Source organism: Canis lupus, chromosome X (assembly GCF_048164855.1).
Source record: "Canis lupus baileyi chromosome X, mCanLup2.hap1, whole genome shotgun sequence".
Classification (NCBI taxonomy): Eukaryota; Metazoa; Chordata; class Mammalia; order Carnivora; family Canidae; genus Canis; species Canis lupus.
In genome coordinates, this window is record NC_132876.1 from 80714719 (window position 1) to 80736512 (window position 21794).

The window sequence follows — 21794 nt, forward strand, 5'->3', positions numbered from 1 at the left end:
TTCATGAGATACACAAACGCACACACACACACACAGAGGCAGAGACACAGGCAAAGGGAGAAGCAGGCTCCATGCAGGGAGCCCGACGTGGGACTTGATCCCGATCCTGGTCTCCAGGATCACACCCTGGGCTGAAGGCGGCGCTAAACCGCTGAGTCACCCGGGCTGCCCGGAACTCAGAGTTTTTTAAATAGTGACAAGAATGTGCAGTACTAGGAAAATCTGAAAGATGTTGTCAGTTGACTTTAAAGCAAAAATCTGGAGTTTCTATCAGTCATTGTTTTCAATAAAGTTCTTCAGTTTTGAGGAGGGAGAAAAAATCAGGTGCAAGTCCAGCTAGGCTCAAGATGAAGACATTGTACTTTCCATACTGCTGCCATGGCACTTGAAGATACACTGTTGAGATTCCTGAGTCTGTGTTGAACAGGCATGAAGTCTCCTTCTTTAGGATCTTCTCTGTGAGAATTCTTGGTATTTTTTGAAATTATTGCTGTAAATCTGTAAGTCAGAACTACCTCACCAGGTTTTGATCTTTTAAAGGAAGTATAGGGATATTTTGTTCATCACATGTCTCCTTAGCAGTGTCTCCTGACATCATACCTGGATGCTTGGGCACAGTGCCTGTCCTCTGGCACCCACAGCATCTATGCAGCTTGCTAGGTAGTATCACTTCCTACATTATATGGGAATTCCTTGCTTATATGGAAATGATATGTTTTGGGAGGTTAACTAACATCATACTGAACCAGGCTGACATCCTTTTAAATTCCAGCTCTGCTATTTAATAGCTGGGTGATCTTGGGCTTTTTAATTTATGTAAGTCTCAGAAACAGTATAAAATTAATACCTACTTCATAGCACTATTGTGAAAATTAAATAAGATACATTTAAAATACTTCTATCACTCATAAATACTACATAAGCATACAGTCAATGTGAACTATTTCAGTTGTTTCACTAGATTGTTAGAAAAGGTTGGGACTGTGTTTGTCTTCACTTTTGTACCCCAAGCACCTAGCACAATGTCTAGCCCATTGCTCATAATAATTTCTTTGTTACCTGAACTGTGCAACAGAAATAAAGATGCTGATGCTTGAATATTTATACTAACAGAAAAGGAAGCCTTCATTCAACTTCATTAAAATAAATTTAATTTTAAAAAATATATACAGAGTTGTACAATGTAGTCCATGCACCCACCATCCAGCCTAATAAATTAAACAACACTTAGGCTACAGTTTTGTGTTCTTTGAATCGTTATTATGATTCCACAATTTTTTTAGTAGCTCAGTGTGAGACTTTATTCTCTAAAAAAACAACAAAACACAGAAGCATGAGCCATGCAGCATACATGTACAAGTTCCTTCCTAAGAGAATGCATTTTAAATTCATTTCTTTTTAAGTTTTTTGAGTATAGTTGACACATACCATTACATTAGTTTCAGGTGCAGAACATAGTGATTTGAAAAGTTTATATATTATGCTATGTTCACCACAAGTGTAGCTACCGTCTCACCATACAATGCCATTACAATATCATTAACTATATTCCTTAGGCTGTGCCTCTTATTGCCATGACTTATTCATTCAATAAGTGGAAATATTTATCCTCCACTCCCCTTCACCCATTTTGCCCATTCCCCTCACCCCTCTCTACCCTGGCAACCATTACTTTGCTCTCTGTATTTATAGTCTGATTCTGCTTTTTGTTTCTTTACTCATTTGCCCTTTTTAGATTCCTCATATGAGTGAAATCATATGGTACTTGTCTTTCTCTTTTTTTTAAGATGTTATTTATTTATTCATGAGAGACACACACAGAGAGAGGCAGAGACATAGGCAGAGGGAGAAGCCGGCTCATGCAGAAAGCCCAATGTGGGACTCAATCCCAGGACTCCAGGATCACGCCCTGAGCTGAAGGCAGACACTTAAACCGCTGAGCCATCCACGCATCCCATATTTGTCTTTCTCAATCCAAGGCAATGCATTTTTAGGAGTGAGTTTAAAGCAATGACACTCAACAGTCATTTCTAATCAGAAACCAGTTCTGTCACCAAAGCCAAATTTGGCAGCTTTGCCACCTGAAGATTCAGTCAGCCTAAACTAGAATGCAGCATTCTGGTCGCAACTAACTTGTTTAAAAGGGAGCCTACCAGGGATCCCTGGGTGGCTCAGTGGTTTAGCACCTGCCTTCGGCCCCGAGTGTGATCCTGGAGTCCCAGGCAAGATCGAGTCCTGTGTTGGGCTCCCTGCGTGGAGCCTGCCTTCCCCCCCACCTCTCTATCATGAATAAATAAATAAAATCTTAAAAAAAATAAAAGGGAGCCTACTAGTTTTAACTTTTTTTTTCAGTGTATTTTCCTAATCAGCAGTAGGAATTATCTCACATATTTTGGGACAAAAAATGAAAATGCAGAAAAGAAAAATAAAAGGTCATGTTTCTTTATATTTCTTTAATTAGCAGAACTCAACATTTTTCAAGCCTTTTATTTTGTCTGGCAGTCTGACAAATTCAGTTTTCTTCCCTGAATTTCACTGTAATAAAAAACTGTAGTGAAAGAATTACCAGTAGTAAATATTGATTTCAATTTGCTTCCAACTAAGTCAAATGTAAATATATCCTTAAATGTGACCATTGCAAATGAGCTGCCATATAGTTCCTAGTATATTGTGTTTATTTATGACACTAGTCACTTTGAAAACAAAGTGGTACAAATTTTTTTTTAAAACAAAGTGGTACAAATTAACAAAACACTATAGATTCCTATAAGGTGACTAAATTTCATCTGAGATTTAAAATTCTATGTAATCTATGGTAATGTAGAGTTTATCCAGTGCATACACATGTATGAATTTGCACATACTCTTAAAACAATTATGCATTTCAAGTGGTGTGGTCAAAATTTTTTAAATACATAAAACATAGAAATTGGAACTCTAGAGCCAATTCAGTAAATTAACTTTTAGAAGATAGTTTAATGTGATTTTTTTCAATTAGTAAAGTTCCTTTTTTCATAATTTATCATTTAAAAATATACTTACACACCCTGATGACTATAGAGAAATAGTTTGCATTAGTGTTGACAAAGTCAGATACTGTAATTGTAAAAGGCAGTTTGGTTAACTCAACTTTCTATCATCAGTTGTAAGTATTGAGTAAGTCCTGGGACTTGGTTTCTTTTAGTAAACTCCACAGATTTCTTTAGTCCAGTTGTGCATTGCTTCAGGGCTATCAGCCTGCACATAGAAAGTTCAAAACAATGTTACAATTTCAAAGAGAATGTCCCTTATCATTACATTGCTCTGTCTACACTCCTGTACTCCATGATCTTCTTTAAGTGGTATTATCTGGAGAAGTTCCTTTTCCAGTTCAGATGTGAAGTAGCCTATTGTATTTTTATCCAATTGAAAAAATATCTTCTCTTCCAGTTACTTCATCACCATCCATTGCTTAACACAATATCCAGATTTGATAACTGCACTATCTGAAAGAGGTTTAGGGGGTAAAGAAGATGGCTTCATGATAATTTCAAATTATTTGTCAATACTTTCACCACGTTCATTTACTTCTTATGAGTTGGAGTGATGATGGATATACCACCAATGCCAGTTTTCTAACATGCTTGCTTCTTCCCATAACTTAGGTTATCAGAGTGACACTGTGAATCTGACTGCTTTGGTACTGTAGGTTTTAGAGCTTAGCTCAACACATTTACTTATTCTACTATATCTTGCTGATCATTAATTTGTAAGGAAATACTTCCGCATCCCTGCACTCATGACAAAAGAAGAACTCAGCCTTTGGCCTTAAGTTACTTGCATTGCTAATGTAGATAAGATTAATGGCTCCAATGTATTATGATCCAGAAGATAGGTTATGTGGATTACCCATGTACCATACAAAAGAATCTTCTCTGGACACAGGAAGATGGTGGTAGAGTAGAAGTTTACCTCATCACATGAACACAACTAGATAGCTATCAAATCATCCTAAATATCCCAGAAATCAACCAGAAAACTGACAGAAAAAACTCTACAACTAAACAGAAAAGAGTTCACATCAAAGAAGGTAGGAAGTATGGAGATCTGATTTAGGAGAGAAATATACTGTGGGTGCTACAGGGGGAGGCAGCCCTAGTGGAGAAGGGAAAGAAGGGGAGAAATAAGCACATGAGAGAAGGCACAAAGAGAACATTTCCCCAAAGTCATTGCCTTGGAGAATGAGAAGGGCTGAATTTCATGAGCTCTTAAACCAGCAGGGCTTAAATCCTGGAATTTCAAAGGTCATTGAGTTTGGCTGGGATAGAGGCTGCGGGCACAGTGCTGCTCCCGGAGAGAAGGCAGGAAAACTACACAGGATCAGACAGCATGGAAACAGTAGTCTGAAGAATGTCTGAGGCACACAATGAGATTATTTGCTCCCCTCACAGTGTATCCCTGAAAGGTAGCATTCATGGAGACACCAACACTGGATGCCCAACTTGATTACATCAAGCCCTACCACCCTATGATCTGGTAGTACTACCCTTCTCAGTCATGCATGCCTCAGTCTCAGCACGGTGAGTCTCCTCCCCAGAAGACAAGCACAAACCACTGCCCATACCACATCACCAAACAGAGAGTTCTACAGGGCCTCTATTCTGGTGGAGATAGTGGCAGGTCTCATTTCACAAGTAGACCCGTAGCACATGTTAAAAGTCACCACACTCTGGCCAAGGACCAAACACTGTCTACAATAGGCAAGGACAGCCTCCTCAGATGACTAGCATGAAGGATAGAACAGTCACAACACAACAATAGAGAACACACTGCACACACCAGAGACATTCCCTGAAGTGTGAAATGAGGAAGAAAAGAGAAAAGGGGAGCAGAAAATTTATTTGAGGAAATAATAGCTGAAAACTTCCCTAATCTTGAAGGAAACTGATATCCAGACCAAGGCAGCACAGGAACCCCTATAAAAATCAATAAAAACAGGCCAACACCAAGACACATTGTAATTAAATTTGCAAAAATAGTGATAAAGAAAAAAATCTTAAAACCAGCAACATAAAAAGAAGTACTTACCTTATAAAGGAAGACCCATAAGGTTAGCCTCAGATCTCTCCACAGAAACTTGGCAAGACAGAAAAGAGTGGCATAATATATTTAAATATATTTAAAGTGCTGAATGGGAAAAATCTTCAGACAAGAACACTCTATCCAGCAGGGCAATTATTAAGAACAGAAGGAGAGATAGAGTTTCCAGACAAACAAAAACTAAAGGAGTTCATGACCGCTAAAGCAGCCCTGCAAGAAATATTAAAGGGGACTCTCTGGGTGGGAAGAACAGATCAGAAGTGACAAAGACAAGAAAGGATCAGAGAGATCACTAGAAACTTTAACAGAACCAGTAATAAAATGTCACTAAATACATATCTATTAATAATTACTTTGAAAGAAAATGGACTAAATGCTCTAATAAAAAGATATAGGATATCAGAATGGATAAAAAACAAAACCTATCTATATGCTGCCTACAAGAGATGCATTTTAGATCTAAAGACACGTGCAGATTGAAAGTGAGGGGATGAGGAAACATCTATCATATTAATGGATATCAAAAGAAAGCTGGAATAGCCATTCTTATATCAGACAAACTAAATTTCAAACCAGAGACTGTAAAAACGGATGAAGAAGGCTACTATGTCATAATAAAGGAGACAAAAAAGAAGATGTAAAAACTGTAAATATTTACGCACCCAACATAGGAACAGCCAAATATATAAAACAATTAATGACAAACACAAAGGAACGAGTGGATAAAATACTGTTATGACAGTAGGGACATTAGCATTCCACTTACATCAAAGGATAGATCATCATAACACAGCATCAACAAGAACACAATGTCTAAGAATGGCATACTGGACCAGATTGACCTTCTTTGTACAATACAAAAATACTTAAAGGTTTAATTCTCTGAAAAGCAAGAGTTAATATTTTATTTATTTATTTTAAAGATTTTATTTATTTATTGGAGGGAGAGAGAGAGAGAGAGAGAGAGACAAAGGCAGGGACATAGACAGAGGGAGAAGCAGGCTCCGTGCAGGGAGCCTGATGTGGGACTAGATCCCAGGACTCTAGGATAACGCCCCAGGCCAAAGGCAGAGGCTTAACAGCTGAGCCATCCAGGAGTTCCAAGAGTTAACATTTTATGATTACCCTTTGAGAATAGAGTACTTGGGAGCAATTTTGAAGTTTTCAAAATCCGTACAAAGCTTGTCAAATCCAACATCACTTTCACAGACTGCAAAATGACTTCCTTATAAAAGTGGAGCAGCCAGGATGGGCTCTCTCACTGGGGTGAGGTCTCTCACTGTACTCAGCTAAGTCTGTGTTGGACACAGAGTCCAGGGGCATCCCGCTCCCTCCATGAGCTCGTTGGTACAGTGACGCTTTATTACATGTGTTCCCTGAAGAGCCATTTCTAATGTTCCAAATCCGTGCAGTCCCATAAGGATGGTATGAAACTGTCACTGAATGCCTTCCTCTCAGCCTGAACGAATTCATTGGACTGTATGTGAAATAAAGAACCATCCTCCTGCAAGATGAACTTCTGATTCCCTGTGGCAGTTTCCTGGCAGAGATGCATGATGAGAAGATCCGTTCCTGCGTCCACAGCTATGCAGACCTCTGGCTGGTGGGTGTCACAGTGTATTTCATTCTGGGACGTGTATTCAAAAACTGGTTCTGACCTATTCCATGATAGAGGTTAGAAGGACCTGGCGTCCCACGATTTGGTTTTCACTGGGAGGGTTAGAGTCAAAGCAGTAATCTTTCAGTCCTCTGTTCCAGAGCATCCCAAAGAAGGCAGGCCTGTCATCAGGCACGTGCAATTCTGGGTACACGTTCTCCAAGAACACCTGAAATCCTTCCGCTGGAGCTTTGCATGGAGCTGCCTCCTCTCTGTCACATCCCCAAAGGGTTCCACGCGGGTGTGGGGGTTGTGATGGTCGTTAAGCTCTTTAAGTTCATCCATCCACACTTGAGTTATTCGGCTGCTGCTGGCCACAGCCTTGTTGTGGTAGTAGGGTTGAGTATACTTTGTAAAACACTGACACTTTATGTCTAAAAACATCTGTCCAGACAGCCTCAAGATGACTGCAACTCCTGCAACATGGTAGCAATGTGCTTCTTGAAAGGAAATCTTACTTTTTAAAGCAGTTTCAGGCTTAGAGAATTACTATGAAGAGAGTAAAGACAGTTCCCATATACCCGACAATCACATTCCCTATTACGATCATTTAATGTTGATGTGGCACAACTGTAACATTAATGAACTGATATTGATGTGTTATCATTAACCAAAGACTACACTTTATTCAGACTGTCTCAGCTTTTCTCGAATGGCCTTTTCAAGTTCCAAGATCCCATCCAGGATACTAACTCCTATTTAGTACTTATACCTTCTTAGGCTTCCGCAGTTGTGACAGTTCTGTCATTTCTGTTGAGTTTCATGCCCCTGACAGTTTGAAATTAATAGAAATACTCCACAGGTCTTTAGCTTACTGTTAGCATGGTATGTCTTTCTTCATCCCTTTACTTTATTTAGCCTCTCGGAATCACTCTCTTAAAAATAGGTGCTTGCAGACAATATACACTGGTGAATTTCTAAAATCCACTCTGACTTTGGATTGCTATTTATACGCCATTCCTTTTTTTTTTTTTAATTTTTATTTATTTATGATAGTCACACACACAGAGAGAGAGAGAGAGGCAGAGACACAGGCAGAGGGAGAAGCAGGCTCCATGCACCGGGAGCCCGACGTGGGATTCGATCCCGCGTCTCCAGGATCGCGCCCTGGGCCAAAGGCAGGCGCTAAACCGCTGCGCCACCCAGGGATCCCTATACGCCATTCCTATTTAAAGTGGATACTGATATACTTGCATCGATATCAACCATGTTTGTAGCTGTTTTCTATTCATTACAAGAGGCTCACTTTCCTGCCTTCTCTGGTTTTAATTGAGCATGTTTTATATAAAGCCAGGTTTTTTTGCACCTCTTAGTGTATAGATTATAGGTGTTTAAAAACATTTTAGAACTTCCCTTAGAGGTTACATATACATTGCAAACTAATGTAAGGCCAGCTTCAGATGACACTATTGACAAACTGAGCAGGTAACTTAACAATACTTCTGCCCTTTTTTTACATGACTGTCATTCTTTTCACTTACTCCTTGCAATACTCACCGGCTATGCTTAAGTCTCATTATTTAAACTTTTTTTTTTTTTTGCCATTTATCAAGAATAAAATAAATTTTATTATTTAAACGAGTTACTTTTCAATCTATTAAGAACATGAAAAATTAACTTTATTTGCCTTTCTGTGTTTCTTCTCTGGTGCACTTCCTTTTTAATGTAAATTTTTTTAAAATCCAATTTTTTTACCTTTACCATTTTTCTTCTTCCTGAATAAAATCTTTTCCATTTTTTTTTTTTTGCAGTATAAATGGTGACAATTTCCTCTATTTTTCTGTCTGAGAGAAAAAGTTTTTCTTTACTCTGCCGTTTTTACAGAATATATTTTACTATATATATAATGATCCTAGGATGGTGAATTATTTTTCTTTTGGCACATTAAACTGTCCCCTTATACTCTCTTCTTGCTTGCATGATCACTCACAGGACTTCATTGTAATTTTCTTGTTCCTCTAGGGGTAATGAAGTTTCCTAGTTGTTGTTCCTGTTGTTCTTGAGAGAGAGAGAGAGAGAGAGAGAGAGACAGAGAGGGAGAGAGAGAGAGAGAGAGAGAGAGAGAGGGAGAGAGTGTGTGTGTGTGTGTGTGTCTTGGTCTTCTTTTCTTCAAGATTCCTTCTTTGCCTTTTCTTTAATTCAAATTTATAGTCCATGAGGTAGCCTTTCTGGTTTTAATAACTTGCTGTCCTGTGAGCTTTCTGGGGATCTGATTCAGTGCCTATCAGTAATTTGGAAATTGCACAGTCATCATTTTTCAATTTTTTTCCTGTTCTCTTTTTCTCTTGCTTCCACTTCTGGTACTCGAATTATGTGTATGTCATATATTTTGAAATTGTTCCACAGATATTGGATGTTCTTCTACTCTGCATTTTTTCATCTTTTTTTCTATTTGCGTTTCACTTTGGGAGGTCCTTGTTGGCCATTCTTCAAGGTCACGGATTCTTTACTTGGGCAGGTCACAACTACTGAGGATCCCATCAAAGACATTTTTCACAGCTATTGCAGTAGTATGAATCCTGGCATTCCTTATTTGTTCACTTTTACAGTTTCCATCTATCTACCTCCATTACCTATCTATTATTGCATGTTGTCTACTTTTCCCATTAGAAATCTTAACATATTTATCTTAGTTGCTTATCTTCCCTGTCTGATCATTCCAGCTGCTATGTCATATCTGAATTGGATCTATATTGCTTTGACTGTTTGTTCTTTCTGGAACTCAGATGATTCAAATGTTGGCCCTTCAGCTTTAGTCCCATAGCTCCCAAACTCTCTGTTCATGTTTGTTTGCTTGTTGTACCGTTTTCCTGAATACTATGTTCTGTTGATCTGTCCTCAAGTTCACTGATTTCATCTTCTGTCATATCTACATTCCACAATGGATTCCAACCAGCAAGTTTTTTATTTTCCTTATTCTATTTTTTAAATATTTAATTCCCATTTGGTACATTTTATAACATTTCTGTGACTTGGCAAAGGTTTGCTATCTTTTTTTTTTTAATTTCACAGTAATCCATAATTACTCCTTCAAGAAATTTTATATTGGCTACTTTAAAATCGTTGCAAACTAGTCCCCACATCTGATTCATCTCTATGGTTGTCGGGGATTGTCTTTTCTCATTTAAGTCTTGACTTCACTGGTTCTACACAGGGAGAATGATTTTTTTTATCATTGACCTGCACATATTGGATATGCCACAAAAAGACTCTTGATCCTTTCATAGTAAGTTGCCCTGTTTTAAGGTTTGGCCTGTCTGTTCTGGCCTACTTTGGTGGGCTGTAATTCCATAGTCACTTAGTTTCATGAGCTCTTGCAATGCATTCGGAACCACACTGATCTGAGTCCACCTGCTTTTCTGATGGGTGATTGCCAGAGATGCCCGTGGTAGCAGAAAATGCTTCCGTGGGCCATAGGGTGTCATTAGAGGGGGATATGGGATTCAGGATCTAAGGGATGTAGAGCATTTCCCCCTTGCCTGTTTTTCAGTCACCCAGTACCACTGGCTTTCCTACTCTGTATCTGCCAGTATACCCTGGGGAGGGAGGCATCTGCCAGGTCATCTGCTGCTGGGTGGAGTGTGGAGGCACCCCCAAACTAGTTCACCTCTGGTGCAAATACCAGACCCAGTTGCTTTCTGCCAATGAGTGGAGGAACTGCAAGTGCCTGACCTGGTGTTGTTTAGCAGGGCAGAATGCCATGAGCCACCATAACTAGTTGGAAACTTTCTGTTGACTGGAGTATAGGGAGATGCTGGCCTTGGATCACCTTCCACCATTGAATAGACACCTAGGAGACATGGAGCCTACTGGAGTCCCCTGTGCAGGTGCTGAGGCACACCTGCAGTAATCTTGAGAAGTGTGTGTGTGGGGGGGAGGGGGACGGATAAGGCCTCTGAGAAGCAGCTATAGGTGCTGCTTTGGGAAGGTGGATCCTGCTGTCCCCTTCATTTTGGGGGGCAGAGTGGGTTGACGTGCCCCACCCCCAAGGCGAGGACTAGCTCTTGCAAATGCTGTAGATAGTTCCTCTTGGTGCTTCTATTGTGTGTCCATCTCTCCTTTATGTCACAGTCGAGCTCCCATTTTTCCTGATGTTCACCCATTGAAAGCAGGCTCTGCTTTTGTGTGTGTGTCTATGTACTTTAATTGTTTCTACTGTCTTCCTCTGCTTTTCCATGAGAATTGGCATTTCTTTGTTGCACATCACTGGAACTTGAGTCAAGACTAGACAGCGGTAAAAACAAAGGTCAGGGAATCCACCACAGCGTAGATATTCAAATCCTTAGGTTCCTAGCTAGACCACCTTTTCCTTTCCACCGGTTACAGCCTTTTTGTAATGATTTGTTGAAATATTTCCAAGGAAATCATTTTAATTTGGAGGGTAGGAGCAGGAAGAAGTGAGTCTATTCTATCATCCCCACAAACCAAAAGTTCTTTTGGTATTTTTATAAGTAGGATTCTCTGCAATGCTCCTAATCTCCTGTCCTTTAGACGTTCTTTATTAATGCCTGGCTATGATCAAAGAAACAGAAAATCCTTCCCCCCTCTTTCCATCCCTCCATGTTTGCCTTAAAAATGTTAGTTTTATTCACATCAATTTCACTTGATTTGTTAGTTCTATGAAGATTTACTTATCAATAACAGCCCCAATTTGCCTCAGGTTTTCTATTTTATTATTGACTGAGTTCATACCATACCAAATTCCTGAAGGCAGAGAATAAACTTAGAATAAACATCCCTGAATTAGCACTAGCACATGCTTACAATCTTCTGCCTATTGTTTTTAAACTTCAATGACAGATTGATTGTAGAAAAAATTGTTAGGTCACACTTTTTTCCTTGATGATTTTGTAGTTTTGCTTTGCCAAAATGTATCTTTCAAACCCCAGCATTCTACTGATACCTGGTGGGACAAGCCTCTGATATTAATATCCTTTTGGAATGTAGTTTAGAGCTGGATTTGCATATTTATTTTAGACTTTAAAAAACGACTGGAAATAAACTTAAAAATCATCTTTGGATCATTTCCGCTTCCACCTATGGTCCTGAAGAAAGAGCTTGTTGCAGTCCTATTACCTCACAGAGAAAAACCAAAATCTGGGTAAAGGCAGGGAGAGGGGGAACCAGACCTTGCTTGAAGGCATCAGAGAACGTCTTCTCTGCCCAGCACATCAGGGTACAGGAATCTGGAGAGTAGGGAAGCTGTGCAGGGGAATGCAACAATCTTGTGCTCCTTTTCTCCCTCGGGGAGAAGGCCTGAAGGCCGCACTACCCTGAGTGACAGGGCATCATTCTATAGACAAAGCAGCCACTAAGTGAGAGAAGACAGCAGCTCCTCAGAAAACTCATGGGGCTAGGGAGACAAAACTTGGAGTTCAACTTACAAAGCAGTCAATATTTGAGAAGTCAAGACCTTAAGAAGAAGAAAGGCAGCCAGATGTGATGCCTGCATTGGGTGGTTTTCTCCCTGGAGGCATTTGTCTGTACCAAAGCTGCATAGGGCATGCGACTCTGAAGCTGAGCAGACAGCTGTTAAAAGTCTCAACAGATTTCTCAGCAGTCCCAGGGTTTAGGGAAGTAAAAAAGATGAGTGCAGAACTTACCAGCGCCCTCAGGAACACCCCAGTTCCTGGGACCCCTCAAGTGCTGCCATCTGGGAGGGGGGAATACCTGAGGTAGTCTAAATCATATAAAGCCCTGAGCACCTGTGAGTCAGCTCAGCCACTGTCTGGATTGATGTCATTGCCTCTACACTGGATGCTTGCCAGGGAGAAGGTGAAACTTCTATGGAGGGACAAGCATCAACTTTTCCATAAAGAATGCCTGACACTTCATTAAACCACCAGACATATCAAGAACCAGATGAAGAGAAAGAGGAAGAGAAAAACATCCCCAGAATACCCCCAATGGCATACTTATTAGATGCGGGCTGTGAAATCATTATGATTAATATGTTCAAGACTATGGATTGCAAACTTGAGATTTCATCGGAACGCTAGAATTTCAAAATCAATCAAATGGATACACTGAAAAATGGAAAGCTAGAAAATACAATTGCTGACATTACGAATTCTACAGTTGAGTGTAACAGCATATCGGAACCAGCAGAATGGAGGGAGAGGAGAGAGAAAAGTTCAGGGAAAGGGCAAGCAGAAGGCCGACAGGTGCATAGGTTTGTCCGTGGGACCTCAGAGACACAACTCGTGCATAGAAGGAAAAGGACAGGCGATGGTTTAAGCAGCAGCTTTTACCTATGGCGCCCTTGCTGGATACTGGACACTCTGTCTGGGCTCTGCAATCATTATCCAGAGACAGACTTAGGTATCCCTTCTAGAGGGCTGCCTCTGGCCCTCAAGAGACACTTCTGCCTCCTGATCCAAAGCCCTAAAAGTTTTTTGTTAACTTTCCTCGACATCTTAAAAGCCATCTACGAAAAGCCCACAGCAAATATCATTCTCAATGGGGAAGCACTGGGAGCCTTTCCCCTAAGATCAGGAACAAGACAGGGATGTCCACTCTCACCACTGCTACTCAACATAGTATTGGAAGTCCTAGCCTCAGCAATCAGACAACAAAAAGACATTAAAGGCATTCAAATTGGCAAAGAAGAAGTCAAACTCTCCCTCTTTGCTGATGACATGATACTCTACATAGAAAACCCAAAAGCCTCCACCCCAAGATTGATAGAACTCATACAGCAATTTGGTAGCGTGGCAGGATACAAAATCAATGCCCAGAAATCAATGGCATTTCTATACACTAACAATGAGACTGAGGAAAGAGAAATTCAGGAGTCAATCCCATTTACAATTGCACCCAAAAGCATAAGATACCTAGGAATAAACCTCACCAAAGAAGTAAAGGATCTATACCCTAAAAACTATAGAACACTTCTGAAAGAAATTGAGAAAGACACAAAGAGATGCAAAAATATTCCATGCTCATGGATTGGCAGAATTAATATTGTGAAAATGTCAATGTTACCCAGGGCAATTTACATGTTTAATGCAATCCCTATCAAAATACCATGGACTTTCTTCAGAGAGTTAGAACAAATTATTTTAAGATTTGTGTGGAATCAGAAAAGACCCCGAATAGCCAGGGGAATTTTAAAAAAGAAAACCATATCTGGGGGCATCACAATGCCAGATTTCAGGTTGTACTACAAAGCTGTGGTCATCAAGACGGTGTGGTACTGGCACAAAAACAGACACATAGATCAATGGAACAGAATAGAGAACCCAGAAGTGGACCCTGAACTTTATGGCCAACTAATATTCGATAAAGGAGGAAAGACTATCCATTGGAAGAAAGACAGTCTCTTCAATAAATGGTGCTGGGAAAATTGGACATCCGCATGCAGAAGAATGAAACCAGACCACTCTCTTTCACCATACACAAAGATAAACTCAAAATGGATGAAAGATCTAAGTGTGAGACAAGAGTCCATCAAAATCCTAGAGGAGAACACAGGCAACACCCTTTTTGAACTTGGCCACAGTAACTTCTTGCAAGATACATCCACGAAGGCAAAAGAAACAGAAGCAAAAATGAACTATTGGGACTTCATCAAGATAAGAAGCTTTTGCACAGCAAAGGATACAGTCAACAAAACTAAAAGACAACGGACAGAATGGGAGAAGATATTTGCAAATGACATATCAGATAAAGGGCTAGTTTCCAAGATCTATACAGAACGTATTCAACTCAACAGCAAAGAAACAAACAATCCAATCATGAAATGGGCAAAAGACATGAACAGAAATCTCACAGAGGAAGACGTAGACATGGCCAACATGCACATGAGAAAATGCTCTGCATCACTTGCCATCAGGGGAATACAAATCAAAACCACAATGGGATACCACCTCACACCGGTGAGAGTGGGGCAAATTAACAAGGCAGGAAACCACAAATGTTGGAGAGGATGCGGAGAAAAGGGAACCCTCTTACCCTGTTGGTGGGAATGTGAACTGGCGCAGCCACTCTGGAAAACTGTGTGGAGGTTCCTCAAAGAGTTAAAAATAGACCTGCCCTACGACCCAGCAATTGCACTGTTGGGGATTTACCCCAAAGATTCAGATGCAATGAAACGCCGGGACACCTGCACCCCGATGTTTCTAGCAGCAATGGCCACAATAGCCAAACTGTGGAAGGAGCCTCGGTGTCCATCGAAAGATGAATGGATAAAGAAGATGTGGTTTATGTATACAATGGAATATTACTCAGCCATTAGAAACAACAAATACCCGCCATTTGCTTCAACGTGGATGGAACTGGAGGGTATTATGCTGAGTGAAGTGAGTCAATCGGAGAAGGACAAACAGTGTATGTTCTCATTCATTTGGGGAATATAAATAATAGTGAAAGGCAATATAGGGGAAGGGAGAAGAAATGTGTGGGAAATATCAGAGAGGGAGACAGAACATAAAGCCTCCTAACTCTGGGAAACGAACTGGGGGTGGTGGAAGGGGAGGAGGGCGGGGGTGAGTGTGTGACGGGCACTGAGGGGGACACTTGACGGGATGAGCACTGGGTGTTATTCTGTATGTTGGTAAATTGAACACCAATAAAAATTATTTTATTAACAAAATAAAAAATAAAAAAATAAAAGTTTTTTGTTGTTATACAAACATATGTAGAGTGTGAAATGGTCACTTTCATCATTTTAAATGTACAACTTAGTGGCATTAGTTAGGTTCACAGTCTTGTGCAACTGTCACCACTCTTGTCAAACTTGTTACTACTGAAACAGACACTGGGTGCACATTGATCAATAACCCCCTCTCTACTCTTCCCACCTAGTCCGTGGTATCCTCTACCCTACTTTCAACTTCTATCATTTTGCCTCTTTTACACATTCCAAATCTGTGTAAAAAGCCTAAGATATGTGTCTGCTTGTGTCTGGGTTATTTCACCTAGTATAATGTTTTCAAGGTTGACCATCTTGTAGCATGTATCCTAAAGACACTTTAAAGGTTAGAAATAACAAGATTTCCATCTGCTTTTGGGTTGGCAAGAAAGATTTGGAACTGACCTTTGGTATCCCACTGTAGGCATGTGCATAAGTCACTGCACACCTTTTCAGGCACACCTCCGATAATTTAGGGGTGAGTTTAGGCAAAGATCGAGTAAGAGTCCCCTTCCCTGACAACTCTGCCAGTCAAAGATGTATTGTTGGAATAAGTGAGTGAGTGAGATGTTCTCAATTCTGTGAGACAGAAAAGAACTAAAAGGGGTTTTCATCACAGAACCCTCATTCTCTATTCAAGATGAAATAAGGAATTATCGAGACTGGTTTCTGAGACATCTGATGGTCAGGTTTCTTTTCTTAGTGGATGAATTACTTCAAGATCAGAGCAGAGAAATTGTACGCTCTTTTCTAACTCTTCATCAAAGGAACTCAGCCATCTCCTATGGGAAAGAAAACAAACAAACAAACAAACAAACATTGTTTTTTCCCAGGTTCGGGGTTTGGGACACAACCTGTTCACTGTCTCTCTCACACCAGGTGACTCTTTTCTGATATGCACCCAATATAATTGACAGAGACAGCACCCAGCCACCACACTATTCCTCCTTTCTCATTTGGGTATCTGACGGGGTTTGCTTCATCTATTGCAAGACAGATTTTATAACCAATAGGCAGGCATGGAACCATCAAGAGGATAATAATAGAATTAATAATGGTAAGGCATCCTCCTGTGCCCTTGCTCTTACTCGCCTACAAGGATCTACTATGAGCAGGTATGTTTCTTACCTTCAGTGCCTTGATTTTCTAGGAAGGGTCGAGTAAGTCTACAATACGCTTTCAGAGAAAAGAGGAAACGTCACATGTCAACAGGTGAGTCTGCAGGATTATGATGTCTCAGTCGAGTTTCTCATGGCATATGAAAACATTGGTAGAAATTTAATGGAATATTTTTAAAACATCCAAAGACTAAGTCCTGAGTTGCTTTAATAAGGGGAATTTCTGGGGATCCCTGGGTGGCTCAGTGGTTTGGTGCCTGCCTTTGGCCCAGGGCACGATCCTGGAGTCCCGGGATGGAGTCCCGCATCGGGCTCCCGGCATGGAGCCTGCTTCTCCCTCCTCCTGTGTCTCTGCCTCTCTCTCTCTCTCTCTCTCTCTCCGTGTGTGTGTGTGTGTGTCTATCATGAATAATAAATAAATAAATAAATCTTTAAAAAAAATAAGGGGAATTTTCCTCTCCCCAGTACTCTTCAGAACAGACTCACACAACAAGAACTCGTCAGTCTACAAATAGCATTGAGCCACATGCATCTACCTAACTAGAGAATAGTGTTCGGTTGGCAGGATCCTCATCTCAGGAAACACAAGTCTGAAAGGATGGGCATTAAGGACAGAGGAGAACTGAGTCACAACCCTCTGGCATGGGGTAAAACTCGGTAGGGGGAGCAAAGCTGACATAAAAAAAGAACAATTCTTTGCTTTTGTGAATGGCAACCTATTATTGGCATGAAGTGGAGTGTGGGGTGTAAGAGAAAGGCCTTCCAGGAACTTTCTTTCATGTTCCGGCAGGACACCGGCAGGCCTCTGACGTCATGACAGAGGCACGTGGAACCAAATGCACATCAGATGCATTCTTTGTAATTATGGTGGGATGTGCTGGCAACACGACCAGTGTGGCAGCTACCTCTGAGTATGGTAGGATTGCTAAGACTCTAAGACAGTTTCCCTAGTAGCGTGGCAGGCCTCGAACTCTTCCTGTGTCAGTGCATGGTTGAGTTCACATGACCCCACATATCACCTTTGATCAGGCTGTGCAGAATGGGCAGCAGGGATAGTGTGGGGTAGTGTATTAGTTTACAAGAGCTGCCACAACAAAATGTCACCTGCTGGGTGGCTTTAGGAACATAAGTTTATTTTCTCACAGTTCCAGAGTTAGGAGGTTCCAAGATCAAGGTACCCATATGGCTCACGTTCCCCTGAAGCCTCGCTCCTTGCCTTGCACATGGACACCCTCTTAGATGCCTCTTCACATGTCGTCCTTCTGTGTTCACACACCGCTGTTTTTTTTTGTTTTTTTTTTTGTTTTTTTGCGTGTGCCCTAATCTCCTCTTCTCAGAAGGACGCCAGTCAGATTGGAGTAGGGGCCACCCTAACAGCTTCATTTTAACCCAATCCCGTATTCAAAAGCCCAATCTTTGGGATGCCTGGGTGGCTCAGAGGTTGAGTGTCTGCCTTCGGCTCAGGGCATGATCCCATGTCCCATGTCCCGGGATCGAGTCCCGCATCGGGCTCCCTATGGGGAGCCTGCTTCTCCCTCTGCCTGTGTCTCTGCCTCTCTCTCTGTGTGTCTCTCATGAATAAATAAATAAAAATCTTTAGAAAACAAAAACAAAAGCCCAATCTTCAAGTACAGTCATATTCTGAGGTCCTGGGGGTAAACGTTTTAATATAGGAATTCGGAGGGCACACAACTTAGCCCAAAACAGGCAGGATCAGTGCTGAGACACCCTGTCAGCCCCATTTGTGCCACCATCTTCCATCATCAGAGAAGTGGCCAGAATTAAAAGTGTGTCCCTTCCCCTGTTTATGTTTCCCTTAGTTAATGTAGTAAGTCAGAGGTCGAACGATGATCCAGGATAGAGGGAAAGTAATGTGCCATAGAGGCAATAATCAGAACCCCAAACAAGCCACTCCACCTCTTCTCTAGGAGTTTGTGGTCCCTCATGCATAACAAGGAGATTGATGCTGGTTACCTGTGTCATAGGATTATTGGAAGGACAGAACATGAAAGGACAGTTATGAAAGTGCCTGGAAACAGTTTGTGGCTAATCTTCGTGAATTTATCCCCTTCCGTGCATATTCAATCCTTACCATGGAGCGTGTTTTTGATCCTAGGAGCTCTGCCTCTCCTTCTCACTGGATTTGTTGATCTCTGGCCCAACAGTCTTTCCTACCAATGTCCTATTGTAAGAAAAACTGGTTTTGTTTAAAAATGCATCCTGCCCGATCCCAGTGCAGTCATGGCTATCCCATTCCCCTTTGCCGGGTGATGGTACGTCCAGCCTCCTCTACACCTAATGGTGGTGGCCATGTGACCCAGCTCTGCCCACGGAACTCGATGGGCCATATGTAGGTGTCTTCTGTGGAAGATTCTGTTTCTTGAGAAGAAGGACATATGTGCAGTGGGATGTTAATTCAGTCATCAGAAAGAAGGAAATCCTGCCATTTGTGACAGGGATTTAGAGCTAGAGCCTTCTTCTGATCTAGTCTGCATATTTTGGCAAGTGTGAGGCAGAGGCAGTGTTGCAGGTTTCTCTCGGGAGGCACAGATTGGTTGGCTCTCTCTCTTTTTATAATGCCAGCATGGGGCGCTGGCGCCCTTTGAGGCTTAAAATTGAGATATTTTAATTCTATGTACCCTTCTCTTCTTTATGTATTACATGGAATTCTTCTCTGATGAGCAACTTCCCTCATCCACTCTTTGGGAACCAGCGTTACACTTCATATGCCAAACATGGGATGATTGTTTCATTATTTGCCTCTGCTCACCCAATTTCAAAATAATGAATTTACGTCCCAGCATTTAATAATGGTGACTATGAGGTCTTTGTTTCTTTAGAATCACTATGGACTCAATGTTGATGTGTTTAGGTCCATCTTAGTTATTATTCTTGCTGACACTCAGTTTGTCCCTAAGTGATGCAGACTCCATCTGAATCTGCCTACACAGGGGCAAGCACACAGCAGGTGCTTAGTAAATGTGTGCTGAAAGTATGTCAAACAACTGAGTGAGGTGTATTGATAGCATACTTGATTGTTTTGTCATAACATTACAGTACTGTGCCCGCCACCTCCAGCAGATGTTTGAGGCTGACATGACCCCTTTGCTCTCTTTGGTGTTTTTCGAGTAGTGCTACCCTAGGATCAGAAAATTGATCACTCACTCTTCTTCATTGGAAATTTCTACTTTGACGGGGGCGTGGTCAGGGACAAGTGACCTCAACTCATGGATCTGATTATCTTTTGGCTTCCAAAATTCATTTCCTCACATGGCCATTAAGCCTCACTCACACTGTTTTCTCCGTGCTCACCTGTGCCATCATCTGCTATTGCTGTAATTCCCAGAACCCTGCAGAGCCCAGATTTCTTCTTTCCCTAACACAGCTCCTCCTTATTACCGTCCCAGCACTCCTATGGAAGTAGTTTGTCAGCAAATCAACAAATGTCTTTATTCTGCTTCTTCATCCAGTGGCTTTTCCAGTTATGGCTGTGCATGTTGAAGGCTGAGTGTTTGACCTTGGTCACGTCAAAGGCCCTTTGGTGACAAGCCTCCGTTTCCTCAAACTTCAACTTTCCAATTTCTAACATGGGGCTAAGAGCTAGCTTGCTCTCCTGTGTCTGTGTGAAATGAGTTCCACAGAAGATTGCTAGAACATTATAAATCATACAACGTCTGGTTGTGTGAATTTTTGGTACCCACAATTGCTTGAATACAGGCTGCATATAAGAAGTGTTGGATTAAATGTGGGGGAATTAGACAACACCTTCAACCTATCCCAGTACTCTTAGAGACGGCAGTAATACTTACACATGAATCACTGGATTATAGCCAGGATTCAGTTGGCCATCGTGTTAGCATATAAGGATCCTTTTTTCTCCTTTTAACCCCCAGATTTGACTACCTCCTGGGAGGGCTACTCCAGCAGTTGGCTATTCGGCAATTCTGTTCTAGTTGAGGTTGCTTCACCTATTTTTTTAGTAGCATTTGGATACTGATAGAAAATGATTGAGTGTGGGTTCATTTATCCTAGATTTTGGAATTTGTGTGCAAATTTGACATTAAGAATATTACAGTAAACTTCTGTTTTGTAGTTCTATCCTTCCTTAATTTTGGAAAAATTTGATAAACAACTTCTGAGTGTGTTTTGGAAGTTTTAGGTAATGGGGGCTCCCTCAGACTGGAGATAATTTTTTTTTTCTGTTTAACCTAAAATTTTGCCTTTTTCCACTCCCATGTTTGGCTGTTAGGCGTTTCACCTATGACTGAAAGTAATCTCTTTTACCTTAATCTAATAGTATTGGGCAGTTTTTTTCTGAAAAAGGATGAAGCTGCTGAAATGCCTTATAACTCTTGCTTCTGTGGCTCTTTTTGGCCTCTCTGTATCTCTTGTAACTAGCACCCCAGAGTATAGCTATAGATGTGGATTCAAACCGGGCCTGAGGAGGAAAGAAAGCTTTTACTCAGACATTAGGCCCCCTCAATGCTGTTGCTATGGGAGATGATGCATCCTGATTGTGTTGTTGCCATGGTAACCATGCACTTGACCCAGTCTTGTTCAGACATGACACACCAAAGGCAGATTTTCCTCAGCCTCCAGCACCATCTCCTTTGTCAGTATGGAGTGAGAAAAGAGTCAACAGAATTATTTTTCCAATGACATTCACTACTGTATAAGTAATTTGGGGCCATAATTGGACATGATTGCTTCTGTAATTTTTAGTATTGTAAGCAGGTATGTGCATATATAAATCATTTGTGCAATGTGAAATACTGGATAAAACACAGCAATTGCTTTCTGAAGTGATGGAGGAGCATTCATTTAATATATTATTCATGATTTTAATGAATTGAAATAAAATTAACTAGTGCTTATTGAGCATTTGCTATCTACCAAGCTCTACTCCTTATCTTCTAAAGGTAGCTTGATTAGCACCAGCTTGGTATTCAATGTATAATAAACCCAAAATAATATATGCATGAGATAATTGTGCATGAATCATAACAGATAGGAACAGAGAACAGACAACCTGGTAGGTGAGAAATGGTTTTTCAAAATAGTTTTAATTTACATTCCTGTTACTATCAGTGGATTTGACATCTTTTCATATATTTAAGGGCCATTTGTATTTCTTTTTCTAAACTATTTGGTCTGGGTTGGGTTTTTGGGTCATTTTTGTAATGGATTATGGTCTTTTTTACTTGACTTTAAAAATTACATTTATTTGCAATATTAGTTCTTTATCTTTTTATATATTTGGGGGAAAATATTTTCTCTCAGTTGATCATTCAATTTCTCTTTGCTTGTC

General features: G+C 40.8%; 2 pseudogenes; both read right to left on the bottom strand.

Moving 5' to 3' along the window:
* Positions 1–2840: 2840 nt before the first annotated feature.
* On the bottom strand, positions 2841–6402 carry LOC140628518 (pleckstrin homology domain-containing family A member 1-like; annotated as a pseudogene).
* A 40-nt stretch (positions 6403–6442) lies between these two features.
* LOC140628519 (polypeptide N-acetylgalactosaminyltransferase 12 pseudogene) lies at positions 6443–7220 on the bottom strand (annotated as a pseudogene).
* Positions 7221–21794: the final 14574 nt, after the last annotated feature.